This window comes from Balaenoptera musculus, chromosome 17, assembly GCF_009873245.2.
Source record: "Balaenoptera musculus isolate JJ_BM4_2016_0621 chromosome 17, mBalMus1.pri.v3, whole genome shotgun sequence".
Taxonomy (NCBI): domain Eukaryota; kingdom Metazoa; phylum Chordata; class Mammalia; order Artiodactyla; family Balaenopteridae; genus Balaenoptera; species Balaenoptera musculus.
In genome coordinates, this window is record NC_045801.1 from 65,746,788 (window position 1) to 65,754,717 (window position 7,930).

At 41.6% G+C, this 7,930-nt stretch overlaps 1 protein-coding gene across 1 annotated transcript in view; it reads left to right on the forward strand.

Annotated features, from left to right (window-relative positions):
• NCOA2 (nuclear receptor coactivator 2) overlaps positions 1-2,940 on the forward strand; it is a 275,210-nt gene extending 272,270 nt beyond the window's left edge. Inside the window, exon 24 of the transcript XR_005016991.1 lies at positions 56-2,940. The gene's annotated coding sequence lies outside the window, so the exon portion shown is untranslated. The remainder of the gene's footprint in view (positions 1-55) is intronic.
• The last annotated feature ends 4,990 nt before the right edge of the window (positions 2,941-7,930 follow it).

Here is a 7,930-nt window from a genome sequence, read left to right on the forward strand (position 1 = left end):
TATTTCCTTACGTGTTTTGCCAGCCACTTAACAGTTGCTAACTCTTACATTTCAGAAACATGCATTCACTGGCAAGGAGAGGAGCAAAGTTAGGACTTGATACCCATCAGACTTTGGACACCTGCTTTGAAAGCATATTCATTCTCTTCCCCAGCAACACTGGTCCACCAAACAGGAGAAAATAATAGTGTGCTTAAAATTGACAGCAGACATCACGACAGAGTTCACCTCCACCATGTGTTTTTTATTTTGTTTTTTAGCAGTGCTGACTAAGCCGAAGTTTTGTAAGGTACATAAAATCCAATTTATATGTAAACGAGCAATAATTTAAGTTGAGAACTTAAGTGTTTTAATTGTATAATTTTTGTGAGGTATACATATTGTGGAACTGACTCCAAAATGAGGTACTTCAGTATTAAAATTAGATATCTTCATAGCAATGTCTCCTAAAGGTGTTTTGTAAAGGCTGTCACGGCCTCGATTAGACCTGATTTGTAGACTTAAGACTTTTTATTTTCTAAACCTTGTGATTCTGCTCATAAGTCATTTATCTAACCTATATGATATGCAGCCGCTATAGAAACCGATTCTTGATTTTTATATGTTTATATTCTTTCTTAATGAACCTTAGGAAGACTACGTGTTACTAAGCAGGCCACTTTTCTGGTTGTTTTTCTTGCCCACTCTGGTAGGGGAACAATCTTTTCTTAATTGGCATCAGTTTCAGACAACTGTAATACCAAGAAACTGGTGACCTTTTTTGAGCAATTTCTCCCCAACCCCTAATACACATACTTTCTTACCTAAATTTCAGAATGATGTCTTTTCGATGTCTAAAAAAGCAAAGCATTTTATATCTCATTAGCCAGGCTTTTTAGGAACAAGAGAGGTTTTTCCTTGAAATTTGATTCCTTATTTGTGGCAGGGTGAAAAATATACAAACTACCCCTATTTATACGTATATCTCTCTCTATATGTACAGATTATGGACGTATGGAAAGAGATATAGCCCAAAGATGAACGGTAAGTAGACAGTCTGAAAGCGTGGTTCCATACTAAAGAAATTTTCGGAAACTTTGCATTTCGCTACTTTTTTCCACTTGAGGGGGTCTCGCTGCAGGGAGGTGGCCGAGGAACAGCACCTCTTGGGGGCCACCAGTTCACATGTCCCTCCTGGAAGGCAGGCTCTGCTTTTCTCAACCGAACCATTGGGTCGCCCAACTGTGACAGGAAAACACGGGCAGATGTTGGCCCTGAACTCCGTGTCCTCACTGGCACCACAAGGCTTATGTCATACACGGTGTAACGTGACCAGTTCCAAGTCGATCTCTAGAAACGCGTGAATTAGAATGACTTTAACTTCACACAGCACGGAAGAGAAATGGAGTTTAAGCTGGATTTGTTTGTTTTGAGTTCTAAGTCCCTTTTCACTAGAACACTGTCCAAAAATACCTGTGTACCTGTTCTTGTTTATTCCTCCGCCCACCGTGTTCTACTGTCAGTCCCAGTTCAGACAAATCTGCAAACCTGGGATACTGGTAATTTGGAATAATTCATGATCATTACCGTTTTGAAGGAAAAGAGATGATCTGTTCTCTTACGGCGCAGATCAGGTCGTGGATTTTACATCTAATTAAGAGAAGAAAAGTCAGTCAGTGAAGGAATCCTCTGATCACATTGATCGTGATAGAAGCAAAAGCCAAATCAATCCCTCCATGATCAGTATTTCTCATGCTGTATACAATAAACTTGTTAGACTGAGTACTTGGTTTTCGTTTAATAGAACAAATAATCAGTGTTTTACTTATATAACTAAATGTGAAAAACACATAATGTGAAAAGTATACATACATTAACTTGGTTGTGAAACTCATCTACGTGTTCATGTGATGTGGTAAGTTGAAAAAGTGAAGTGAGCTGTTTTCCTGCAATGAATTCGTTGAACTCAAAGATGAAAATGCCCCCTCCCACGTGTATCTCTTACGGCCTGTAACAATTGAAAGCAATGTTTTTGCAGTTTATATAATGCAGTTTTTAATGCGTTTAAAAACGGAGTTCCTATGGGCTTAACACATGAAATGGGTGGCACAGATCCCCTTGCAGAACCCAAAGATACACAATCAATTTTGAAATGCAACTTAAGCCATTAATTGTTGGTGTGAATTTAAAATTTTCTAGTATTTGTATGGTAGTATGCTGCCTAAGAGCAAAGCATTCTCTGCACAAAAGAAAATTACTGTAGTGGCTTCGATTTCAATTAGAATTTTCTCCCTGGTGTTTCTTTATAGACTAAAATGAAATCTTTTAAGTTTCTTACTACAGGTAAAAGCTATGTGCAAGAACCTCAAAATGCTAAAATCTAGCATAATGCCTTAGATCTGTTTTTAAGTCTTGTATATTCCTACATAGCTGTCCGATGTATTATATTTGTATAGTGAACTGTGTACAATTTTTTGAATAAGTGCATCATCACCGAACCTTTATGTTGTCGGATGGTGATGATGATACATTTCTTCAAACATTTAACTGTCTTTTTTTTTTTTTTTTTTCTTATTCCATTTGTGGGTTTTATTTGTACAGTTCCTCATGAAGTTGCATCTGAGATGTGTGTATATGAAAAGATTATACAAGGGTAAAATTAAGCAATATATTAACTATGGTTCTTCAGGAGAAAGCTTACAGTGTTTCAGGTTGTGATTTATTTTCAAAATGGAGTTGACTCCGAACATCACTTTGTTCACCTGCATTGATGTTTGTATTTCTAGTGTGAGCAGTTTATGCAAAAGGTAGATATATTCAGAGAAATTTTAAATACATTTATGCAAGTTAATATTGCTTTGCTGATGCTATTTGCTTATTTGATGTTAAATAATGCTATTGTAAATAAAGAATTCTGTTGTTATTGCATCATTTAATAAATTTTAATGCCTTCGGGTTTTACATGGCTTTGGAGATCTTCATGTGTTTATATTGTACCTTCATTCATAATTGCAGTTAAATATAAAATTACCTGACGTGTCATTTAATAATTTCCAACGTTTATACAGTAGTTGACACCGTTCCCAGCATGGTAACATTTATCCTCTCAATGACCCATTTTCTAGATTTTCAGTTTGAAGCCAAGAGGGGTTTGTCCTGCTTAAGGTTATCTGACAACTTCCATGGCAAACACAGGCCCGATCTAAGTGAGTCCTAAACGATGCTACCACTGCCCGTCCCCACTTCTCCAAAAACATGTACGAGAATAATGTGGACCTCTGACTGGCTTGTTTGTTAAGGTTATACTTTATGCATTAGAATAATCACGATGGTTTTAATAGATTGGTTTGTTAATAGTTGATAAGCAATGCAAGTGTAATACTTAAAACCCAGGTCATAAACTACATGAAATATTATAGTAAATATAATACTATACAATTTTTAAAGTATACCAGAAACAAAATGAGTGATTAGAAAAACCCATGCTACTAACTATATTAGCAAAGTAAAAGAAGAAAAAAACATGATTAACTTAATAGATGCTGTTTGATAAATTTGCATAGGATAAATTTCAGCCCACATTCATGAGAAAACCTCAAGGAAAAGTAAAAACCTCTAGGCAAAGTAAATGTCCCAAAGTTATTTGAAGTTATCGGATACAATCCCATTGTGATACATCTTACTTCATGGTGAGATATTAAAAGAATTAAAATCAGAACAAACTAAGGAGGCCCACTACCCATGCTAAGAATTTAGGCATCGCTAGTGGAATAGAAGGGGTAAAACATTTTCAGCCAATTTGACCATCTATAGGGAAAGCCCAGATGAATCTACCAACCAGCTCTTGGAAGCTCAGTCAGATGGCTGGAACATACAAAAATCACTAACTTCCATTCACACTAATAACCAATTTTTTTAAATCCCCATTTACAATAACCAATAAACAATGATTATAAAGTAGGATTACACCTAACGTGAAGTGTGAAAGACGTTTGTGAAGAAACTGCAAAGTTTTACTAAAAGATATAAAAGACCTGGAAAAGGGGAGGCATGCCATGAACCTAGAAAAGGAAAGCCCAATATTATACATCAATTCCTGCCCCCGCATTATTACAATTCCAGTGCAAATCCAAAAAGTAGGATGCATTTGGAAGATAAGATGTACAATAGTGGAAACGTTATAGAAGAAAAAAGACTTCTAAAAACATTTTATAACATACTGGTGAGTACTGTAGAGTACTTACATAGAAATGGCTAAATACATCAGAAGAACAGTATAGAGCCCAGAGACAGGTCGCTGTATGTAGGTAAATATATGATAGAGATGCCACTTCTTATCAGCAGGAGTCTCTGTTCTAAAAAAAAAAAAAATGGTGTTGAGACAGTTGGCCACATTTGGAGAAAAGAAGTTAACTCCCTACCTCACAATATTAACAAATTTCATATGGATCAAGGGTGTAAACATAATGAAATGTAAAATTAGAAGAATACATGTTTACATTGTTGGAAAAGTGATGTCATTCTTTAAAAGACAAAACAGAAATTATTAAGAATAAATTTATAAAAATTTCATATTCTATCAAAAAAGTTAAACGGAAGACACAGCAAGTGTAATGGGAAACAAACTAATGTTAAGAACATAAAGTTCACAAAAATAAATGAGAAAAATAATAGGCAGTAAGTAAAGATTATGAACACATGAGAGTGAAAAATGGCTGCTAAATATTAAAAGATGCTCACCATCACTAGTGATCAATAAAATGAAAACTAAAACAATACGGGGGCTTCCCTGGTGGCGCAGTGGTTGAGAATCTGCCTGCCAATGCAGGGGACACAGGTTCGAGCCCTGGTCTGGGAGGATCCCACGTGCCACGGAGCAACTAAGCCCGTGAGCCACAACTGCTGAGCCTGCGCGTCTGGAGCCTGTGCTCCGCGACGGGAGAGGCCGCGATAGTGAGAGGCCCGTGCACCGCGATGAAGAGTGGCCCCCGCTTGCTGCAACTAGAGAAAGCCCTCGCACGAAACGAAGACCCAACACAGCCAAAATAAATAAATAAAGTGAAAAGAATCAAGTTTTTTAAAAAAAGGTTTAGCAGTTGAAAGCAAATGGTAGAGTGCTAACTCATTTTGTAGACCTGACAAAGCTGAGTGCTGAGCCAAAGTGAGTAATGGCAAGAAGCAAACAAAGTTTCACTGTGGAATTTCCCAAAGACTCGGAAATGAGCAGATGTCTTTGGATGTGGGCATGAGAAGCCTAGTTAAGAAGCTGGCAGATCCACTCCAAGCAAACAACCTTCCCAACCTGGGCAGCAGAATTAAGGTGTAGTCTCCAGAAAAGATTAATGGGGATCAGGGGGTGGTACCATACTGAAAACAGGATATTATTAGGTGAATACTACAGTTAGAATGTTCACCAAATTAGCTTCCTGAACACACTCTCCTGCCTGGTCGCCTAAGTGTCTTCACAAGGGAATCTGAGCAGCTGCAAAGGCAAGACACACAGAGACTAACATCTCCGGTTGCCCATGAAAAATCCCAGGTCAGCTTACAGCGAAGCCCACAACTGGCGATCCTGCCCCCGTACACTAAGCTTCCAAACATCTTTTAGTGCCTCTCACTAAAACACGAGTACAGAGCCAAGGATCACCATACTCCATCAAGCCGTGACGCGAAACAGACCGCAGCAGCCATGAACACACAGCCCTCAGATCTGCTGTGCAGGGGAAGTGTGAGCAGCCCGGGGCCCAGCTGCTACACTACTCGTCCCCCCAGGTGGCTCCCAGCCAATGAGTGGGTGCAGCAGGAATAACAAGGCAGACCCCCCCAGGAGATGGAACTGCTCTCATGAGCAGTTTTGCCTCAGGGACTCTACACGGCCTTGCCAAGCTTTCTTAGAATCCTGCTGCACTCTAAGGGATCTTCCTTCCTCTGGTCTGCTCTGGATTCCTCCCTACTTTCCCTCAAGCATCTCACCTAATAAATCGCTTGCACATCTAATGGCATCTCGGCAACCACTTCTTGGAGGGTGCAGACTAACATAAGTGATCTAAGAAAGTGGGCAGTGAGATGGGGACGTGGGAGAGGCTCACTCAAGGCCAGCAGAAGAGGACATCATCTTGGTCAACAAGTATGACACAGACAGTCCTTGGTACAAGGTGGTGGCTCAGTTGCCGAAGATTTCACTGATGGGGACCTCGGAAGGCGTGCCAGTGAAGGGGAAGGCTACAGCAGGTGGGATTATGCAAGGCATTCAAAGATTTGGGGGTAAGAGGATGCCTACAAAGACCGTGGAGAAGGCTGGTCACTGCCAAGTTGGATTGCTGCCCTGCAGAGGGATAATGAGGCTGATGAGGGCCGTTTAGGGGTAATTAACACCAAATAAGACTGCAGAGCCTCCGTGGCAGCACCCAGAGAACCTCTCCTGCAGTGGAAGAGCAGACACAGCTGAGTGGCAGGCTAAAGAGCTTATTATTAGAGCTTTCAAATGCTCGATTAAGGCAGGTTTGTTATGCAAAAGGCAGGGCCCTGGTAGGAAAACCTGGGACCCTGAAATGTGGGTAGAGACATCTAGATGGTTGCTGCTGATTTTGAAGCCCCCAAAACTCTGGGCTTGCAGAGGGGACACACTCTTCCCTACTAAGAGCTATCGACTTAACATCTATAATCAAAACAGGAAAGAATGGAGAGCAGTAGCCCGAATGCAGTCTCCTCCACAAGAAGTCATGGTCCCTTGTTCAGTTCTCAGACCTGAGCCAATTTTCACATCTAAAACCCACTGACTGAACAGATGGCCAGGTTGTTAGGAGTAAGAACCCTGCCACACCACGGCCAGGATCTTTATCATGATGATTCCCCAGGCTTCTCCCAAGGGAGCTACAGTCATTAACTTGGGTGACTCTACACTGGGGGAAGGGGAAGAAGCAGACACTTGGAGGATTATGGGCACAGGATCTGAGTTGACATTGACGTGCGAAAACAAGCATCATCCTGAACCTCTGTCCAAGTGAGCGTCCAAGAGACCAGGTAGTCAATGGAGTCCTGGCTGAAGTCTCCCTCACCATGGGCCCATTGGTTCCATGGACCTCCCAGGGGGCATTTCCCCCCCAGTTCCCCAAGTGTGCAAGAGAAATTTACATACTTGGCAGTTGGAATAACCCCTGTATTGGGCTTCTAGACTATAGAAAAAGCCCAGTGGAAACTTCAAAACCGACTTCCAGTCAAGGCAGTAAATCAAAAACAATATTGACTTGGGGTGAGGAGGGATGGTACAGATGAGCACCACCATCAAAGACCTAAAGGATGCGGGATACAGTCCCTGTAATTCACCAGCGTGGCCCCCGGCGATGCAGCCTGGAGAACAACCATAGGCTATCCTAGATTTAACCGACTTAACTTCTTGCTCACAGCTCCTGTGCTGGAGGTGGTACTGTTGCTGCAGCAGATGAATAGGGCACCAGGTACACAGCCAATGACTTGGCAAGCACATTCTCTTTTATTTTGTAAGGCTTTTTTGTGTGTCTCACAATATTTTTTTTCTTATGTTGTGGCTGCACCACATAAGGTTTGTGGGATCTCAGTTCCCTGACCAGGGATCGAACCCGAGCCACGGCAGTCCTAACCACTGGACCACCGGGGAGCTCCCTCAGGAGGTTTGATTGAATGGCAGACAGTATGTGTAAGTCTGGGTAAACAGCACAGGTTTCCCCAGCTATCAGAAAGAGCATCCCTATGCAACTCTGGTAATCCGAAATGGCACAGTGAAGAAGCAATTACCTGAGGACATGTTGGGCTGCACCCCGCAGGCCTCCAAGGCCTGTGCTTGCCCAGCTTCAAGACCAAAGAAAGAGCCCGGAGTCAGCAGCAGAGACATCAGTAGTTTAATGGGTCGGGGAGCTTACACGCCTGAAGCAAGGTCCCTGAGAGACACCCCACCGCACGCAGCTGCCAGTGG